Genomic DNA, 20,918 nt, shown 5'->3' with positions numbered 1-20,918 from the left:
CCTCCTATCTTTTTTTATTCGTTTAAGAATGTTCTATTCTTAAGAGAATTTATGATGTTGAGAGAATGCCCTAATTATATGTAACACATTTTACTTTTCCTTTATATTTGATAAGCTGTAAGTAGGAAGTTGTCACTCAAAAGATTTTAGGCTAATAGTAAAAATCGTAATATACACATTTCATGTCTATATCTGTGAATGTAATTATGCACATTCACTTTGTCCAAACTTAACCTTTTAGTGTTACATATGTCTGCTTATATGTATGCCCATGCATCATGCACTTTTTATCCTGAGAATAATTCAATATCTAGCCCATAGTTAACATTTAGTTAGGTAAACCCGTGCTTTTTGTACTCCTTGAATATTTTGATAGGTCATTACAATAATAAAATTTAAAAAGGGAGATTAATAATGATTAGGAATGGAGGATCCAAAGTAGATACTCACGCAAGCAGATTTTTCTTCTTTTTGTTTTTTCCCCCATTTTCAATTCCCTTAAACAAATATATGTCTATATAGATACATAGATAACTAACTATATCTGAAAGGAAGAGGAATAGGAGCCCATAAAGCAGTGGTAACGTAAGGATTGTTGCTGCACATGGCTTTATTCATTTATGTATTTTTGACATAGAAAACTTTGACCTGTGTGCCTGTGGTCCCTGGGAGTTGTAGATAAACGCCTCTGGGTCACACTCCTAGTTCCGGCTGTGCCTGGCAGAAGGCATTCTCTCTCCTGTGCTTCTGCTGAGCTTGCTGTGCTGCACTGCTGTAGGAGTGGAAGGTCCTGAGAGTTAATTTGGCATTTGAACGTGCGACCAGAATTCTGCCTTTCTGAAAACCCTCTGGATGGTTTTCAGAAGAGTAAGCAGAGCTCGTGGGCTGCGTGATGCTGTCGATTTTAGGATACTAAAGGAAATTACACTGAGACCAAGCATGCTTCCTCTGGATTATTCTGCCATGCTTTATTACCATTTTTTTCTTTTAATTCTTTTCCTCCTTATTTGACGTCTTATATTTCAGTTTCTGGAGGAAAAAGGGTTTACTCTTTTAGTGGAAAAATGTGCCAGCTGTAGGATTTTTAAGTATATTTCTTTATAATATTTATATTTTGGAGGCAGCGGTATAAGATGTGGAAAAAGCTTATATGCAGTGAAATAATAATTTGATTTTATTGTTTGCTGTTGAGCTGCCCTTTGCCACTCCATTTCTAGGAGGAAATGCATTGAATGAAATTAAATAAAGTTGTGGTATAATTTGGAAACAATTATAAGCCCCAACTGTGACATATTTCTGGCAAAAAGATTAAGGCAATTTTAGTTACTCAACTTCTCCCCAACTCTGTATTCCAAGTTTATAAATACAAGTTGGACCCACTCGATCATGGATCATGCTTGAAATGCATGTGATCTAGATGTAGGGAAGAGGAATACTTACAAAATTATCACCATCAAATGTTTCCGATTCACAATAAAGAGAATGCAAAGTATCACATTATCAACACCTTGAGGTCTCTAATAAAGAGTTTTCTGTTATTTATGATATGTCCACTCAATAACATCAGGCACAAACTGCTTAACATATTAGTGCTTTAAGTTCAGTAAATGATTGTATTTCCATTAAGGTTTCAGGAGTCACGTAAACTAGACTAGTAGCCATCTACAAAGGATACTTCTAAGGTTTGGAATTTGCCACTGATTTTTAAGAGCTGTGACATTGCTATCATAATACGTAGGAATATTCCGTGGTCACCTTTTATAAAAGCTCGTTCTATCTTTCATGTCTGTGAAAATATAGCAGTGAATGTTTGCTTTTTTGTATGTTTTGTCTCCAAGCAGAGGAAACTGACAGTTTTATGTTTTAAGTGCCGAAAGTTGTTCTTGGCCAGGCAGTCCCGGAGTTAATCATTGGGACGGACGTTAACTTGAATTTTTGTCTTTAGAAGCTTTTGAAATTTTTTAAAAAGTGAAATATGCTTCCATTATTTCCAAATTGACATCCTTCATTCTGGGTTGGTTATAGAGAAATGCTTTCCAAATTGCCTTAAATTGCTTGAAGTCTGTTGATTTTGAAAATTTTTTTTATAATTTAAACTTTTTATAAAAGAAAAAAGTGCTTCATCTTTTCAGTTTTCTTACTGCAGAACCCTATTATTTCTCATAAAATACAAATTAATTTTCCTTCATTTCCTATTTTTTCTTTTGTGTTATCTTGGAAGAAACTGATGCATCAGAAACCAGAGATTGCTGATTTCTATTTTCCTGGCCCACCCTTATAGGAGATTTTGGTCATTTCTAATGAGTCACTAGAGGGAGAAATCCTCTTCTCTATGTCATTTGCGCACTTTTATTTTTACTTCAAATAAAACAAAATTGGGAAAATCACCTTATTTATTCTTTGTAATTAATTGAAAATTCTGAATGGTATTAAACAGTATGACTTTAATTGATTCTCATTTACACTTTATGTATTTTGTGTCTAAAATTTGATTGAAGAAAAACAAACTAAAAAATTTTTAACCAGGGTTGAATTTTGTTTAAGATCATTCCATGGAATTCTCCAAAATTAATAAGAAAATAAGAAATACTGTTAATGCATAGGATTAAAATGAAATCTCTATACAGAGACATTCATGTGACATAAAAACATTTTAGTATAAAGAAAACTTTCTGTGCTTTTGCCTTATTTTTCCTCTATGACTACATTGGTTGGCATTCTTAAATTATAATATGTATGATGAATAAGGCTGTTACTGTACAGCTCTGCTTATACATCTGAGAGGGGATTGAAACGTTTTCATTTGAGGGCTGGGGATTTAGCTCAGTGGTTCTGCAGCCTGCCTCCCAAGCACAAGGTCCTGAGTTCGATCCCCAGTACCAAAAAAAAAAAATTTTCGTTTGGAATAAATTCATTAGGCCTCAAAGAAGTAGATACCAAATCGCAAACTTAGTATCCCTAACTCCTCCCCACACTATTCCCTGAAAAGAGGAATTGGCTTCCACAGACTATATTGTTTCCTCTGGGTGTGTGTGTGTGTGTGTGTGTGTGTGTGTGTATTTAATAGCAGTTTGGTGTCTCCACTGGTAGAAATGGGAACACATCTGTCAAGTAGCCACCTCCATTTGTCTCCTGTGATGTCAAGCAAACATTTAACCAAAACTTTTGGTCCCGTATAATCACAGCAGTGTGTGGCACTAGCACAGTGTGATGATTTTGAATCATGTTTAATGGGCTACTTGAAAGTACATTTAAAAATGTGTACCCATTTGGAATATCATAGAAGAGCTTGGACACTGTTTTCAGATTTAATTAAAAACTTCTACATATAGATAAAGAATGAAAATTCCAACAAATTCTTTTATCTTTTCCAAATAGGAAGCTTACTTCTGTGAAGACTGTTGTAGAAATAATTGGTCCACTTAATTTCAACCAAAAGTGATCATTTAAAATTATTAGCAAACTTCCTGAGCTCAAAAGAATGTATATTTTATTTCATTAGCTTAAGAAACTCACGCACAAAAGGAAATACACAGAAGAATAAGTTGAATCACCTAAGATTAGATGCAGATGAAGAGGAAGTAGTCTCTGAGTGAACTCTCTTCATTCTAGGATTCGGCTCTAGAACCTGGCCTTCAGCTCTTTCCTGATAGGAACATTGTATGTGCACGAATCTATAATGTTTTGCTTGCTACAGAAGGACCAAATACGAATCTAGGTTTGAGATTCTTTTGGAAGTTGGAGAGGTAGACCCAGGCCAGTGAAAGACTTAAATCTGCCTGTCAGGTGTAGTTGATTGCTCCCTGTTTGTGTTTGATTCAGTTGTCATCACAGCAAACATCAGGTCATATTTTACTTTGAGTAATGGAAGGAACTTGAGGTGTTACCTATTATAGCATAATCATCTTTTTCCACAAAAGAAAAAATTAAAGATAAAAAGTTAAGTGTCTTCTATTTGGGTAAAGAACTGAACTGATGTCTGATCATCATCCTACTTATGAGTAAAACATTAGACCATTTCAGTGTTTGCTGAGGAAATCTGGTGAATATTTAATGTTCATTAATCTTTATTTTACACTGCAGATGGATGTGAGACTAGATTTGTCATTTACTGATACGCAGTGAGAAATTGATCATATGCTGAATCAGTTGGTATATTTATCAATCCTTATGGAGATATGGGAATCAAATGTTTAATATAGAAATTATCAGGGAGGATTAAAGAGTTTCTACAGAGACTCTAGGTTTAATGTTTCTTTCAAACATCTTAGTGTTAACCCCTTTGGATTCACTGATATATTATCAGTTTGCATTGAAAAATTGGTTATAACATGGTCATTAATATGAAGCTAGCCTGTTACTCTTCTTCCTTTAGTTTAAAATACTTCAAACATTTATCTCTATAGAGACTCATTTTTTAAAATAGCGGCCCATTTGAATTAAAGGTGTTTTTTTTTACTCTTTCAGGAAACTGGACTTCCCTTTGCTCATGGTCATGGGCCCCCTGGCAGGTTAAAACACGATTAACCTCTATGAGATTCAGACTGAAATGCACAATTTGTTAATAAAACATAGTTGGGAAACCATTCATGGCATTTTACATAAACTCAGTATCGTGAAAACAAATTGAAGAAAGAATGATAAAAGAACTTCATTTATTTTAAATGCTTTTCTTATTAGTCCTATCTTTCGAATGATACATTTCAGCTTCAAAGCTGAAATATTTTAAAATATAAATTTAATGCTTATTTTTCTTTTTTGAATTTCTCCACTTTCCATTTTTACCTGTGACTTCAATTATACTGCATGGATGTAATTAATATTTCTTTTTTATTTTAATTAAAATAATCTTTATTCATTTGCTTTGTTGCATTGGGAAGACAGAAAGATTTCCCTGTCTTAGACTCCTGAAGCCTCTTACTTAGATTCCTTGTTTCTTATCTTTCAGTCCTAAGAGTAAAATTGCACAAACTAAAGGCAGATGCAACCCTTACCCCACATTAATGAAATACACAGTTTACAATCCCAGGGCTACAGCCGTTTCCATTTCTGGATTTTAAAAAGTTGCAGTGAATGCTATGCAGTGAGACTGAACCTGACTTGTTGCTTGGTCCAAGGTCTGCATCGCAACCTTCTTTGTCCCAGGTGCAAGTGGAAGACTCCATGCATTTATCTGCATGGTTTTTTTCGTCTGTCTCTGAACCAGAGGCCAGTCTGGTTTTTCTTTTTTTTTGCTTTGGTTTTGCTTCTTTAGGATTTCTTTCAGGTGAAAAGTTTTTATAATAGTTTGCTAAGTTTTACCTTTAAAATGAAACACTTCATCTGTGGAAAATAAGCATATTCCTTTGGTTGGAAATTATCAGTTAAATTAGGGGGTAATGGAATTGATTGAAAAGTAGTTCTAAAACGAGAAAAGCCATTCTGACTATTATGCTGGCAATTCCACAGAAAATCTTGGTGTAGTGAGCATATTGTATGAAAAATGGCTGAAAATGCCCCTTATTGCTACATAGCTAGCCGATTTTCTCTTCTCTGTTATTGCTGTGTAATTGAATTTATTTTTCATTTCTACTGTGAATTATAATTTAACCTCTAATGCATACCTGATACAAACATAGAGAACGCTACAGATGCCTACCTCCTCTGAAGTTTTTCTTCTTTGACTTTGGGAAGTTGGAACCTTGTTACTCTTATTATGTACTTTTTTATCAGAACATACTTTTTTGCGGTCTCTTAAAAGAGGTCGACTCCAGAATAGTTTTAAATAAGATGAATTATTGTATTTTTTCTTTTTACTTACTAAATAATTTAGATTCCTTTTACTTCCCTTGAATCACAATTGTGTTAGTGTGTTGAGCTTCTTTTAGTAAGCACTCTTCTAGCGTTCTTTAAACTACTTGGTACTTGTTCTCATGACATATCTGTGAACAAAACTATCTGAGATGTTTTATAGAATGTAGTTAAATGGCTTCATCCTCTGTCCACCTGGATTATAATCCAATTGTGGTGTTTATTGAGCATCCTTGGGATGTAGGACAGCCCAAAAGCAGTTCTGTAGATGTCTTATTGGCTAATGAAGCTGAGAGAGAGGTTAGCATTGTGAGTATTGGATGGACGGTAGGTAATTAATACTCAGTAATTATTGAATATTATAGCTCCTTTGACAGTTTGGAAAAGTTAAAACAGGCTAAAGGTACAACATAATAAAAAGCTTCCTTGTGTTTGTTTCCAGATGGATTTCATCTTGTAGGTGATGTGGCAGAAAGTCAAAGTATTGCTCTTTGAGGTCCATTAATTAGACTATTTCTAAGCCAGATATGAAATCCATTCTCTTTTTTTCTGATAAAAGATAAACCTAGAGCAGATATAAAATATAACTGCAGAGTGCAGACAATCCTGGGTGCCTGAATCTGGGTCTCGTTTCATGTAAATCTCCCTCTCTCCGATGCAAGGGGATTGCCAAGGCCTCTCTGTGTGTTACCACTGCTGTGTTGAAGTCACCAGTGACTTGGTAGAAGCCAAGCCCCCTGGTCGTTCCCTCTGATTGCATCTCAGATGAACTGGATGTGGCCAGCTGTTCTCTCCAGCGTCGCTGCTGGCTAGGCTCCCAGGGAATCCCTGCCACACCGCTCTTAGTCTGTCCTGGATTTTCCTCTGAATCTCTGCACTTTTCTTTGAGGATTTCATGCTTTCAGGTTTTGATTTGAATGAAATAATTCTGTCTCTAGAAGTAATGAGGTTCTCCACATTTCTCCATCAGTTCTTGCTTATTACCTTGGCATCCAGGACATCCCAGTCTGCTCTCAGTGTGTCACTTCCACACCTGGTATTCAGTTCTTGATACAGGTCATTTCCAAGCCGGCCTTTTTGTTCATGCTCTTCTTTCTTTAAGGAAAGTCTTTTATCTAACGTAAACTGTAGAGATTCTCCCCAGTCCTCACACTGTGGGCTTCTGTACCCCTTCTTGAAGTTTTCCACCCCACTCATTCAGATTTAAGCCTACCTGCTTTAGAGTCCTGTGAATTTGTGGCTGCAGCATAAAACGTACCAGAATCTACCTGGCAGCGCAAGGCTATAGACAGTTAGGTCGTGCCCGACTCGTTTTTGTTCTCTTTGCAAATTCTTTGGATGTAGTGCTTTCGTTACCTGGCACATGGGAGAAGAATGCCTTGGCCACAAGCTTTCTGGTGTTGAGATAATTGTGAAACTGGGCTGTTAGGTTCAGAGAGGAAGGGATTATATGGTGTTGCATCATTGATAGACATTGCTTGAAGTGTGACCTGATGTTTTGTTCCTAAAGGATAATGCCACTGGTAACGACAGCAGGTTGTACTTGGCTCACTGCTCAAGTCTTGCCTTGCGTTGGTTAATGTCATTTAACCAGGCTGGGGATTATCTGTGAAACAGGCATCAGGAAGCTCTGATACATTGGAAAACTACAGACACATGGAAAGACGGGCTGCCTTGTACCCTACGAGGTACGCAAAGATGCAAGATGATAAAGGACATGCCCCTGAAGTGTCCAGGGTCATGATGTTAGTTAGGCCACACAGTGGTGAGTCAGGACCATGCGGTTTTCACTTCTGTGTGTTGGATGTTTCTCAGCGTGTTTCGTGTGTGTTGCGGCCTGAGGATGGGGGCCTGTGTGTTGGAGCCAGGATGTCAGTCTCCTCTGAGTAGGTGCCAGGTGTGGATGCCCAGGGAGCAAGGCTGATTCGGAGAAGGTCTGACAGGGATATTGGTGAGTAGGGTCGCCAGCCAGTGAGCAGGACTGTAGACCGTGCTGCTTTGACACCCATGGGGGCAGTGAAGGAGCCTGCCTCGCCTTCACTTTTTAACATATCCATGTCTTCCCAAGAGAGGTGAATAAAATGCTCACGGAGTAATAGCTGCTGTGACATTTTCCATCCAGGAACAAAAATGCCCAAGACTTCTCAACACCTGATTTTTACTAAACACTTTTAGTTTCATTTTAAAAGCCAGGGATCAGTTTTGGAGTATTCTTAAAGATCATATTCTTAGCCTTCTTTATGTAGGTATTTTTTCTTTAAGGAAGTTTCTTTTATCTACTCATTGGGAAGTCTCGAATTGTCTTGCCGCCACTGTGCATTCCCAAATCCGTGTGGTCGTAGAGCCGTGAGGGAGCTATCCAGACGATCCGGTCAGTGACTCTCTCTCCTCCTTAAGACGGTCATTACTTGTAGGACTTGCACCTTCTTAAAACCAACACATTCCAAAGCTTTCTAGAAACCTTAGCTGATTGTACTTTCAACCTACTTTTCTGATGTCACTATCTATCAGCAGCTTTACAAATCCTTTGAAGGAGATCTTGGTGTTGTAGAAGTAATATCTGCCTGCACTTTGGATACTGTGTTAATGACAGTAGAAAGCATTTCGCCGAAGAGTACATGCTGGTTAATAAGTAGGGGTTTTAATCCTCTGTACTTTTCCACAACTGAAGGGTGCATACTTTCGGTTGAAAGCTAGTAGGCAAAATTGACTCCTGCTGTTCTGGTAGCCCTGGTGGCTTAAAAATCGCTTTATTGCCATTTCATAATCCCTGATGTGACCGTCTAGCTCTCCTGTCTGGTAACTGCAAAAAATAGAGGAAGGAAATGTATGTTTTGGCTCCATTAAAATGTTCCTTATCAGCCTGCATGTAGGAGTGAGCCCGCTGAAGATGGCTGTATTTGCCAGCTGGACGTATAGTGTGCTGGGATAGCTTCCTGCCTGCTAGAGCTTCGTGGTCCCCTTTAATGATGGAAGGAGGACATTATTAAACGTATCGGACTTCGTTTTCACTTGTGAAAATCAGGGAGCAGAGGGGATGCAGAGTTTGCCCAAAGGCTCGACACACTTTGCATAGGAATGAGCTACCTGTAGTAACAACGGATCCGGTAGTGCACAGCCAGTGCTGAGCCCTAGGTGCAAGTGCTAGAAATCACAGGCCCTGGGCGAGCCAAGTTCACAGGAGAAAGAAAGCTGGTCAGGTTTGCCATCTATTCGCCCCCGCCTTAGGACGTAAATCGTGGTTCAGATTTGTTGAGTAGACTGCTAGGTGTCCTGTGTGTATTGTGTCCACCCGAAAGCAAAGGAAAGCACTTGGAAGGGAGTTTAATAAATCGTTCAGGGTACCCACATGTAGCAAGTAGTCAAGAGCCGAAGTGGTGTAGTTTTAATTTGCATTCTCTAATGCCCGGCGAAGTTAAACATTTTTCACGTATTTATGGGCCGTTTGTACTTTATCTCATGCGCCCGTTTTTTGAGTGGGTCTTTTGTTTTGGAGGTCTAATTTTTTTGAGTTCTTCATGTATTCTAGGAGGTAGTCCCCTGTCCAAGGAACAACTGGCAACATTTATTTCCTTCTTCTGTAGGTCTTCTCTTTACTCTGTTCCTTGTTTCCTTTGTTGTGCAGAAGCTTTTTAACTGGGTAGGATCTCATTTGGCGATTCTGGGTGTTACTCTGTATGCAGTTGGGTTCTGATCGGAAAGTCCTTGCAGTGCCTGTCTCTCCTGGAGGCTGAGCACCTTCCATTCCAGCCCAGTGAGAGGCTCTGACAGGCCAGGTCATGGGCACCTCCGCCTGCCTTCTCCTTAGGCCCTGATTCATTCTCAGGGAGCTAAATCCCCCACCTCTCTATAGAACACATTAGAAAATGTTTCTAGTAACAGTTCTGGAAGCGACCAAGCTTATGCTCTTTGGGTAGAGATAGTTGCAACCTCCTGCAAAAAAAAAACAAAACAGAAAGTCTGTCGGTGTAGGGAGCTGGAGCTGGTGGCTGGATCAGCAGTCTTGAGGGAAGCCGCTGAATGACAGGGCATGCGCGCTGTCCTGCAGTCTTCCTGGCCTTGTGCTCCTCTGCGGTTGCGCCCCTGGGCCTTCCTCCTTCCAATGGGGTCTCCACAGCCCGAAGTCTGAGCTGTCGGCGCTGTTTCGCACGCGTAAAATAAAGCATGGTTAGGGTTATCTTGAAAAAGAAAGTGTTTTAATCAGTTACTAGCTTTGTTAGAAGTAAATTCTGTTTTGAAGATCAGCATACTTTAGCGGACCGGACAATTGGAAAATCGGAACTGAACACCAACAGTGAAATTTCTTTTTCGTTTTTCCTATTTTTAAAGAAGTAAAAAAAAATTAAAAAGAGCCGCAGATCAGTGGCAGAAACAGGATTCCATTTTCCTTTGGAGGGCTGGGCGGAGGCTGCAGTCTGAGCCCGTGGCTGTCACCCCGCCGCCGGGCGGGCGCTGTCCCCGGGGAGCTCGGCCCGGCCCGGCCCAGTGGACGCGCGCAGACCGCGGCGCCCCTGCCCGGCCGCCTCCGCGCTCCCGGTGCCCGCGCTGCGCCCGCCTCCCGCTCCCGGCCGGCCGGCGTCCCTCTCCCGCGTCGGCTGGCTCTCCTATCCGGGTGAACGCTCCTCCTCTTCTGCTCCCGCGCGTCGCGTCCTCTTCGCCGCGGCCCCTCCTGAACGTGACGCTGGCTGTGAAGCCCTCCTGCCCACCCAGGATGCGCTATCCGCGGTGACTCCCCTGCAGTGTCATCATCCACCTGTGACCCGTCCACGCGGGCTAGGGGGCCAGGCGACGAGTCAAGGGCTGGTTTTTCATTCATCCAGAAGGGTGATTAGCCTCTAAATCCGCCCACCTGCTTCCCCAGAGTGTTCTTGTGTTTGGAAGTTTATTTACTTTCTCCACTGCTCTTGGGGCAGGGAGGCACGGGGCTCCTGTCTTCAGTGCGAAAGCTATGAATAAAACAAACACTGGCGTCCGAGGCGCCGGATCCTAATTGACCTTCGGATTCCCTGGCTTTAGAAGCATGAAGCCTTTTTGGAGAGGCTGAGGTTCCTTGGTGCTGTGGGAATTGAGGTCTTTCATAGTTCTCTTCAATTATGAACTTCAAGGCAGTTGCTGTGCACGGATCCCTATTAAGATTTATCTTTCCGACATTATTGAGGTTATTTTGAAATTAATTCTTGCTAAGAGTATGCCTTGTACACCCACTGTAATGATGGCATCTCTAAAAGCCCATATTATTAAAGACATATCGTGAAATGGCAGTATTTTTGGTAGCATTTCTAAAGTCCTTTCTACAACAGGTATTTAGCAAAGATTGGGCTTAATTGAGTCATATAATTTGTATCCAGTTTCTTGGTTTGGCCTTGAAGCCCCTTGAATACCTAACATTAGCTAAAGCAAATAATTGATATATAACTGGACGTGAAATGGCCATTTTAAAGGTGTATATATTGATGCCTTCGCTAATTTCAAAATTAAAAGCAATAAATGAAATAAGGCAATTTAAATCCTTCAGTTTAAGCTGTGACAGGTTAACTTCTAGTGTTGCTTTCAGTAGGGAGAGTTATTAAGTTGATGAGTTGGTTTCATAAGACAGTGTTAACCTAGAGATGTTTTATAAATAAAAGCAGTTGTCCCTTGAATATATGGAGGGGTTCTCTATAGCATGTCTTTTTAATGTAACATGTTTAAAAGAAAATCATGACCTTATGCTTAAATACCAACAGTATTAATTATTAATTAGTACTCCTGTGTCCTCAAGCTTCTAAATAATCACCATGTTAATACAGTGGTATTGAGGTCAGCTCTGGAAACACTGGTTTACTGGTTTTAGTATACAAACAGCAAAGACCTGAGTCCACCATACATTTTTCTCTCTGTTGGAGGAGCCCTTTCGAGACAGTGGGACTCACTTAGCACTTCAGGGGTCCTAAGTGTGCAGCACAATATTTTTTAACCTCTTTAATTTTGTTTTGCTTTGCATTTTTCTGTAATTTGAACACTTTGGCCTTTTTCCAAGCTTATTTGTTCTCTAAATATGCACAGTACAAATTAAACTAGAGAGCATCCAGTCATCCAGTGCATTTGGGCCATGGGATTGGAGTAGTGTCCACTCCAGCGGGCTGTAACCGTGTTTCCTTGACTGTGTTGTGGAATCAGACTTAGAGGCAGTCTCTAGCTTCTCTAGTATATAGTTTTCCCACCTGTTGATCTCAGTAATCACACCCAGCCACGGGTTTGGGAAAGGGTCAGCTTAGGGCATGTGAAATAGGATTGGTGAATGCCAAAAAGTCTGTGAATATTTATTTTAATAATTTTAATCATGGCTGTGTTTCTAATCGTTTACATTTCTATAAAATATTAATGATGGAAATGCTCATTAGATTGTTCAGAGTGATGTTTCAAGGAGGAATAATTTGAAGAGTTTAATAATTTTGAAACTTTTAGGTTATGTACAGAGTGGAAGAAACCAAGACTTATCGTTATCAGCTATTATGGGAAAAAATGGCATCGTATTATGGCCAGACACTAACCTGGCATCATGCTCTGGGTAGAATAGATGCCTGAATTCATTAGTTCTTTTATTTTGAATTTCTGTGGTATAAGATTTGCTCAAGAGTGCCAAGTTCCAGGCTGCTCTGAGTTGTCAGAATTCTTGAAGGAAGAATTTTGGGGTTATTTTTTCATATTGTACGTCTGTGCTTTATTCTTTGGATCATTAATGCCCTGTGCCTTCATTTTTAATATTTTGTGTTTGTAATAGTACCTACTTTTAATTCATGCTGTTTTAAAAATGCCTTTCCGGTAGCCAGACATCTCCTTCCATAGCTTACTTTCTGTGTAAATCTCATGAATCCTCTTCCTCTTCTCTGAACTGAGTCTTACAAAATTCCCCTTCAGAATTAATCACGGTCTTCTTTGTCAATAGATTGTGGTAACTTCAACAGGACACCTCAGACCCTGTTCTCAGGGCTGGTTTCTCAGAGATAACGTCTTGTGGTTCTCTTGAGATATTTTAAAATTTATCTTTTTCATATGTGGGCTGTATGCTACACGATCATGAATACTTTGTTAATAAAAACGACCTTATTACCCAGGCCCCTGAAGATAATAACTGGAAGCTATGTGACTCCATAGTTATCGTGGGGTCTACTCTACAGAAATCTGATTCTGAAGGAACATTCACAACCACATACCCCAAAATTTCAAGCTAAATGCTTTGAATTTTCCAAGTGTGTGTGTGTGTGTGTGTGTGTCCCTAACACCAGGGATAAAAGTATTAAGAAAATGTATCTGTTTAAGAAATAACAAAGTGATTAAAATTAATAAAGCTTTTTCTATAGGTTAGATACTCAAAACATTTTCTTAACAGTGATAAAAAAATGTCATTGAATTTTCTAGGGGAAATTATACAGAACTATTGAAACTGTTTTTTATTTTGTAGAAAAGATACCCTTAGCTGAGAGCACCAATTCTAAATTTTTGTGGATGGGTTGATGCTATCAAATTGTACTTGGATTACAAAATTTGCAAGCTCCATAAATAGGAGCTTGTGGAGGTACTGATGAGACATCTAGAATTTCCAAGTTTTCAAATCATGGAGGGAGTTCTAGTACTCTTTCAATAATTTTCAAAATAAGACTTCCAAGGTATCTGAATGATAGTAATTCTCTCAAAACTTCCTTGTCATTTAGACCTGATCTGTTTTATTTTTTGCTCAGCAGTAAGTGAATCTGTAGGTTCATATGCATATTTATGATGATGCATTTACATAGTGTTTGTTAACATATGTATATTTGAAACAAAACGTACTCATATTCCTTAGACCTGGGAAATTAGGGGAACTGAAAATGTAGCTTTTGTTTTTCACTACAAATCTTCAGTAACTGGAAGCCATTTCTATAGGCTGGTAATTTGATAACCCATTTTGAAATGCATTTGTTGAGCTTATGGTAATTCCATGTGCCCTTAATGAAAGGCATGTGACAGTATAGATTGGAAGAGCAATCTGTGGTCGGTTCCTATGGAGACCCTGCTGCCCTTTTTGGAAATCTTTAACCTGGCACCCAGTAGTGTATTTGCTAAAGCAGAGTTTTATAAAATTTAAATGATGTCACATTTGAAGGCGATGCCAAGAAACAATGTGGCAATTTCTAAATTTTGTGAAGCTAAAATCCCTGGTTACAAGAAAGAGTACATGTCACAGATGAGTAGTTAGTAATGACTTCAGTTTAGCAGGAAAAGAGCAATTCCCATATGCTGATTCTAGTCTCCTAACAAAGAATGTTATAGAAAGATTGCACAGTATTTAACAAACTGTGAGTTAATGTGACAGTGTCAGTGTCTCTAGCTCCAGAAGGATAATCACTTTACCATATTTTCTCAAAAATATTTTAAAACAGAAAATTTGCTACAAGTGAATTCAGACTGCTCTCCACGGCAGGTCCCCACCCCTGAGTTAGGCAGTAAAATTGTTTGAGAAATAAATTACTCCAGGATGAGTGTTTATATTATCTGGGTAAATAAATGTTGGGACTCACTCCCTGTGTGAAAGGGTGGTGTAAGGAGAGTATTAATTCTCAAGCCTAAGTATCTAGCCAGTACCGGGGACTTCATTCACGGTACATGAGCTTACCTCTCACAGAGAGCTACTTCCTGTTTAAACATAGTCTTATCCCGCAACATTCTCAGGCACATCAGCAGTTTGGAAAATAAAGTTATATTGCTTTCAGTCCTTGGGGAGCATTCTGGAGACAGACAGTGGTCTGCAGATATCTTGTCAGCAATTCATTCCCAAGGCCTTCCTTGAAGACCTGGTCCCTCGTGAGCCTGTTCACATTGGCACTCCGATTTCTGTGCTTCTCCGAACTCTAATAAAACTGGAGGATTTCATTTTGAATTACAGCCCTGGCTGTCTCTTGAAATCTTAGAACCTGACGCTCATCCTTGGCCTTGGTGAAGGTTCTTCTAGGTGGGCACGGGGAAGAATTATGGAGTGGGAGAAGCCTAAGTTCCTTCAGGGAGTTGGTAAAAAGTGCATATTCTCCATCACAGACAAAAGTTAATCTGTTTTCAAATTTAGAGAATATAATTAATGAGCCTGTCTTTCTTTTTCTGGTTACCATATACATTTGGATGCTAACAGAGACCCGATTCAAGTAGAGGGAAGCGTGTAAAATTCCATGAAAAAGAACTTCAACAAAATACCGTTTACAAAGAGAATTCTTTCCTTTAAAAGTAATCCTTTAGTTGATAATTAAGTTATATTCTAACCTTTCCATTGCCTAAGATATTCCCTGGCAACTGACTCTGGAATTCGAAGTTCTGGTATTGCGAAAGCATGTGTTGCTACTGCTGTGACATACTACGTATTTACTGAGCTGTATATGTATGTCACCACTGCTGGGCATTCGCTACCTTAAGGAGTTCAGGACTCTCGGTTTGTCAAAAGAGACAGTGATTTTATATTGAGTGCTTACCTCATGAAATGACGTAAGCAATAGACATTCACTGCCACGATTTGATTTACCCTGTATTTTTGTGTACAAACTCTTTAAGCTGACATCCTGATGTCTTTCTTCTTGCAACATACATGGAGTGGCCACTGCATGTCACCCATTATTTGTCCCCTCGTGGGGGAAGAAAGGTGAATACATCAGCAATGACAGCATAGTGTCTTTTCCAGTCTACTCTGATAGATATTGTTGTATTCATTTAATTTGTACTCCTCTTTCTCTTCCCTTTAAAAGCAACTTTGTAAAATAGGCAAGTTATAAATACTATTGTAGGAATTAATACTGATAAGTACAAAGAAGAGGATAAAAACCTGGCCAAACTACTATTAATTTTGGGGAAGAGTCTTGCATAATCTTTTGAATTCGTGTGCTTCCTGTGCATGTTTGTAACTGAGTGTCTATTTCTCTCTTTATCCTGTCCAACCCTGGAAAAGAAGCAGTTTTACCACGGATTGGCTTTTGGAAGTACAAGGAGATCTCTATCAACACTTCTGCTTTTCTTTTATGGTGAGGCCTACTGCCTCAAACTTGAGAACAATGTCATATATATTTTTTTTTTGGCCTAAAAGTGTTGGCTTGTGCCTGGGAGCACCCTCCTGACCTTAACACACGTTCACAAGTCAGCGTGTCTTACACATTGGGCTCACATCTTCCGCCTCTGCACTGCAGCGTCTCAGAGGAATTGTTCTGGAGTGGCAAAAGGACTAACCTCTGTCTGCCTAAAAGTAACTGGACTTCGGAATTCTCCTGTTTCAGAACCAAAGTCCACTAGGATGGCAAGCAGAAGGATACTTGAGTAGTTGCAGGGACTATGGGTGTAAAATGGAGTGTCAGATAAACCTTTACTAATACAATCTGAAGGCTGCTCAAGTCCCCATCTGCTTGGGTATTACTGGAAATAAAGAGGCCACTGGCCATAATTTTAACTACTGATTTACTTGGATCAGAATATCCCATGAGATTATCCCAGGGTCAGAAAACCTCCCAGCATTGAGGTTTTCACCAAGTGCTGATCGAGTTCCCAGTGAGGCCAGGAAGATTGGCCTTCATTTTGGAAATCCCGCTTTTTGCTTTTAAGTTATTTCAGAAATCGTAAATTGCTGCAGGTCTAAGAACTTCAGAGTGAAAGTGGATTCCTGGTAGACAGGGCTAGGATAAAACATTAATATGATCAAGCAGTCAGCAGGAAGAAAGAGAAGTTCAAGTAGCCGAGTCTGTTGATTATCTATCATCTGTTCAATGAGTTTCACTATTAAGGCTATTCACCACACTTCAGTAATTTCAGAAAGTTCGCACAATACTAAACAGCACCTGCGGATTTATAGGTCCCGTGTAGGGCTTTGAGAATGTATTATGAATGACAGCATTATCCAGGCAGCAAGCCAATTAATGAAACATAAATAAAACATTGGTAGTTGTGTTTCTAATTTAACTATCTAAAGAGTATGATAACTCAGAAATGCCCAAATAATGCAGTCTCTCTCAATTTGCTTAAGAAAACACATTCTCTTCTGGTCTGAGTTTCTACCTTCCATTTCGTCTGCCCGAGTCTCACAGTTTTTTCTCTTAACGTGGCCAGATTCTGCCCTCCTGTTTATGCTTCTCTCTCCATAACTCCTTCCTGTTATACTAAATCCTGACTAGGAACCCTGTCATCCCGTTTTATTTTTCTTTCTAAACTCTAAGCACATTGAGGGCGAGTTTTGTGCCTACCTGATATACAGTGCTGTCTTCAGCATCTCACTCGATTCCTGGTGTATAGAATGAATAAATGTCTCATTAGTTTGGATGGCAAGTTATCACAGCACTTACTCTGTTTTGTAATATTTGTATGGAACATAGGAAGGCATGCTACATGGGTACTGGGGCCAGGAGATAGATCTGCCTTTGGTTCCTATAAAAAAAAATAACACCCTGGTATCAGATGCTTGTTTGAGCAGTAATTTACAGTTTCTTCATGAACTTCAAGTGAAGAATACACAAATGGATAAAGTGAGCGACAGTTTGAAATGTCTGAAGCAGTCCTTTCTAAGGTGGTATTCTAAGACATTCCAGAATGGTGCTATCCTTTAACTTATTGGGACTGGCACATGTATTTTATGTATCTTTTTGCCATCTGTACACTGGACTGAAGACATTACTAGCCAGGGACCACTTCATCTTTTAGCTCTTCAGGGCCATACTGAATAATACTGTGTGCAGAATTCCACTTTTATTTCAGTAATCTGGGGCAGGATATTTTGGGACTCTACAAGTTGCTTCTTTTTAAACCTTGGAAGATGGTAAACATTGAATAGTCTACAGTTTTCCTTTCTTCCTTAATGTCTCATTTCTAATATACTTTGCTCTATTTCAGTACTAACACAGAGGAGCCATAGGTATAACAAGATTAAATGAGCAGCGTGGTTGCCTGATGATGTAGACACTGTTGTGTGAAGTCATTTCAGCAGTCGTATTTTATTTTCTGAGTAGTATCCTGGCTTGTGGACTAAAAAACAAGGCATCCTTTGCAGGTATGAAGATGATGACACAGTATTTACAAGATATCAATACTGTTTATTCTTGTGGACCCTCTAGTAATCTGCTTTTCAAATAATTAGATACGATTATTGTTATAAAGTGTTTCACAAAAGTTTAAATGGAAGTGGTAGATTTTCAGTAGTTCTAACAAAGTGCCACTGTTTTTCTAGGAATTGTGTTACGCTTCCCTCAAATATCTTTTTCCATCCATGTGTAAGCTTCTTTCCTATATTCAGCAGAAAAATGGATACAACATCAACACTTTGGCTTCTAGAATGTTTAATACATTAGTTCACTAATCCTTATTCTGCCTAAATCAAAAGTTCACAAATTTGTTTTGCTGACTGCATTCATTTACAGTTGCCCTTGAAGAACTCCATGTTGTACTATTTACTTATCATAGCATACAAGACTGAAGCAAATTCTGTATGATAAAATGTAATGTATCATGTACCTTCTTATACCTGCAAAGCAAATGCCACATGCCACATGAAGGAGTTTTAAGGGATAATATTTTCAAATTTTCTTGTTAAGATTTGTGTGGTGCCTATTCATTTTTTTGAGGGGGGGGGATCAGTTACTAGTGTGCATTAGAAACCATTTGATAACAAGCCAAAGTCTGAAGAAAATATTAACCAAGTGGAAAATTTAAAACTAATAGAATTTTACCTATTAATTTAAATTTTTCATGCAAAATGAGCCACCACTTTTCATTATTCAATTTGTGAGATAGAATACTGTGTGCCCTAGGACATAGATTTACAGCAGCTGCCTTTGCGGGAGGTAGCATTTATCACATTTCATTAGACACATTTCATTTAGTCCATCTCAGAAAAATATTCAGAATTTAGATACGTGAATTCTCTGGCAAGTCCACAGTATGGTATTATTGTCATTTTTCATATACCTATTTAAGCTTCTGAGGTAAAGAGGGGACTGTAACCCCTTTTCAGCTCCTGTTTTTCATTTGTAAAATGGAATTAATTGATAACTTACAGCAAAAGCCTGTAAGACTAAATGGGGAATTATGTGAGCCAATGAATAAATAGCTGGTACATAGCAGATGCACAGCAAGTATTAGCTCTCTTCTCCTTTTACTCAGCTGGTCAGCTTGGTGTAATTAATACAGTCTGACCTCCTGATCCTTCGTATCCAATAGCTACGAAGGTGTGCCTGCCCCTTTTCCTCTCGGTACCTTCACCACCACTCGTAGAATGTAAGACAGTTCTTTCCTCCAGTTCCTTCTCTCTCCTTACCTTCTTCTTCTTTTTGCTTTCTGCTCTGTTTTTGGCCTTCATAACTCTTTTATATCTAACCTTTTACCATTTTAAGTCTTTCTACTCCAGAACCTTTTATTTTCTTCTCTTTTCTTAAAAAAAATTCTTTTATTGGTACATTTTAGGTGTACAATACGTTTACATTTATCATTGGGTGCTTGTACCTGTACATGATGTATCTTGGTTCTTATTTTTTTCCCCCATTACCTGTGTGCCCTTCACCCCCCCTTCTCTCTTAATTTCTCTTTTTTCTTTCATCACCCTGTTGCCTACTTTGGTAGCTGCAGGCTCCTTGTGCTGAAGAGCACGAGGGGCCAACGGTGCATCTACTCCATTGAGCTGCTTGGCTTGCCCTTTAAATAGAGCTGCTGCGGAGTTTCCTCTCAGTGTATTACTTCACGCTTTCTGCAGAGAAGCTTCTGTTTCACTGGAAAGTCATATACACACTGACTTTCTAGGTGGAAAGTACACAGATCACAAGTCTGTGATGTAATATAGTATCACAAAATAAATACACCTATGCAACATCTCTTAGGTCAAGCACAGTGTTTCCAGTAGTTCGGAAGTGTCTTGTGTCCACTATTGTTCTCTGTCTTCCTCCTCAGGAGTCCATCACTCTGCTGACTGCTAATCTCTAGATGAGTTTTACTTTTTTTAACTTTGTATCTCACACATCTCCTGTTTGGGAAAGTTCTGCACGTTGACATGTGTAGTTTCTTCATTTTAGGTTGTAGCATAGAATTCTTTTGTATGATCGGGTATTCAATTGTCTTCTCATATGGACAACTTTTAAAAAAAGGATTCTACTGTTAAATGTACAACTGGGTTGTTTCCAGTTTAGAAAATTTAGATAACAAAACTGTGAATATTCATTCCCTGTGTGTGTATATTTTTAAATTAAAAGTTTTGTGTCCTTCATGATGTTTGAAGTTGGTAGGAGTCTGATCCAGGTAGGGCTGACTTTAGTGCATTTGTTTTCTGTCCCAGGCTGTATTTTAAAAGACAAATTTAATTATTTATTTTTTATGTGGTAGCCTAGTTGTAGAGGATACTTTCAGTCTCCAAGTATCAGAGAAAGCATGGTGAAAAATTTATAAATAAAGTATATATGTCCATATAAATACATATATTAATAGTAATTATTATATATTTAATAAATGATACTATATAGTATTCATGTTGAGAATGTAATTAAGCAGTCATAGGAACATAAAAATTGATTCTAGTGAAAACAGTAATGTTATTAGTGAATTACCACTATATAGAGAGCAAGCTAATTTTTTTAATGAACCTTCCTCTAACTGTGCAATCATTCCACAGATATTTTCACTACATAAAGTTATATAGACATTTACAGACTCTGAATCAAGCCAAAATGGCTGTGATTCACAGTTTTAAACAGTAAATTTAACCATCCTTATTTCTCACTATATGTGGGATTACTGCTTTGTGCCTATGAATCAAAGGCTGTGATACCTGATTCTTTTTCAGCCTAAAGAAAGACAAAATTAATGCTTCATTTCCCTGTACGTCTTGATTCGGTGTGTTACGTTGATGAGACAAGTTTAGCATTTGTCTAGCTTCTATTTTCCCACTCCATTTAATGTCCAGCTTTCCTTGAAGGGATAAACAATATGGAGAAATTTTTAAGTGTGTTAATATTGATATCCACCCATCCACCCACCCATCTGTCTATCCATCCAACCATCCACTCCTCCATCCATCCATCCATCCATCCACCTATCCACCCATCCACTCATCCATCCATCCATCCATCCATCCATCCATCCATCCATCCACCTATCCACCCATCCAC

General features: G+C 38.8%; 1 protein-coding gene across 6 annotated transcripts in view; it reads left to right on the top strand.

Annotated features, from left to right (window-relative positions):
* Positions 1–20,918, top strand: part of Trps1 (transcriptional repressor GATA binding 1) — a 238,130-nt gene that overhangs the window by 9,918 nt on the left and 207,294 nt on the right. The window contains exon 1 of one of the 6 annotated variants that reach the window (XM_013074151.3): positions 10,643–17,818. The exons of the other annotated variants lie outside the window; for them this stretch is intronic. The gene's annotated coding sequence lies outside the window, so the exon portion shown is untranslated. Of the gene's footprint in view, positions 1–10,642; positions 17,819–20,918 lie in introns of those variants that run through there. 6 annotated transcript variants of the gene reach the window in all.

The sequence above is a fragment of the Heterocephalus glaber genome, unplaced genomic scaffold (assembly GCF_053883595.1).
Source record: "Heterocephalus glaber isolate CG9 unplaced genomic scaffold, H.glaber_assembly_v1.0 deba00001555, whole genome shotgun sequence".
In the NCBI taxonomy this organism is placed as follows: Eukaryota; Metazoa; Chordata; class Mammalia; order Rodentia; family Bathyergidae; genus Heterocephalus; species Heterocephalus glaber.
The sequence above is the reverse complement of the archived record's forward strand: the minus strand, read 5'-3'. Positions and strand labels throughout refer to the sequence as shown.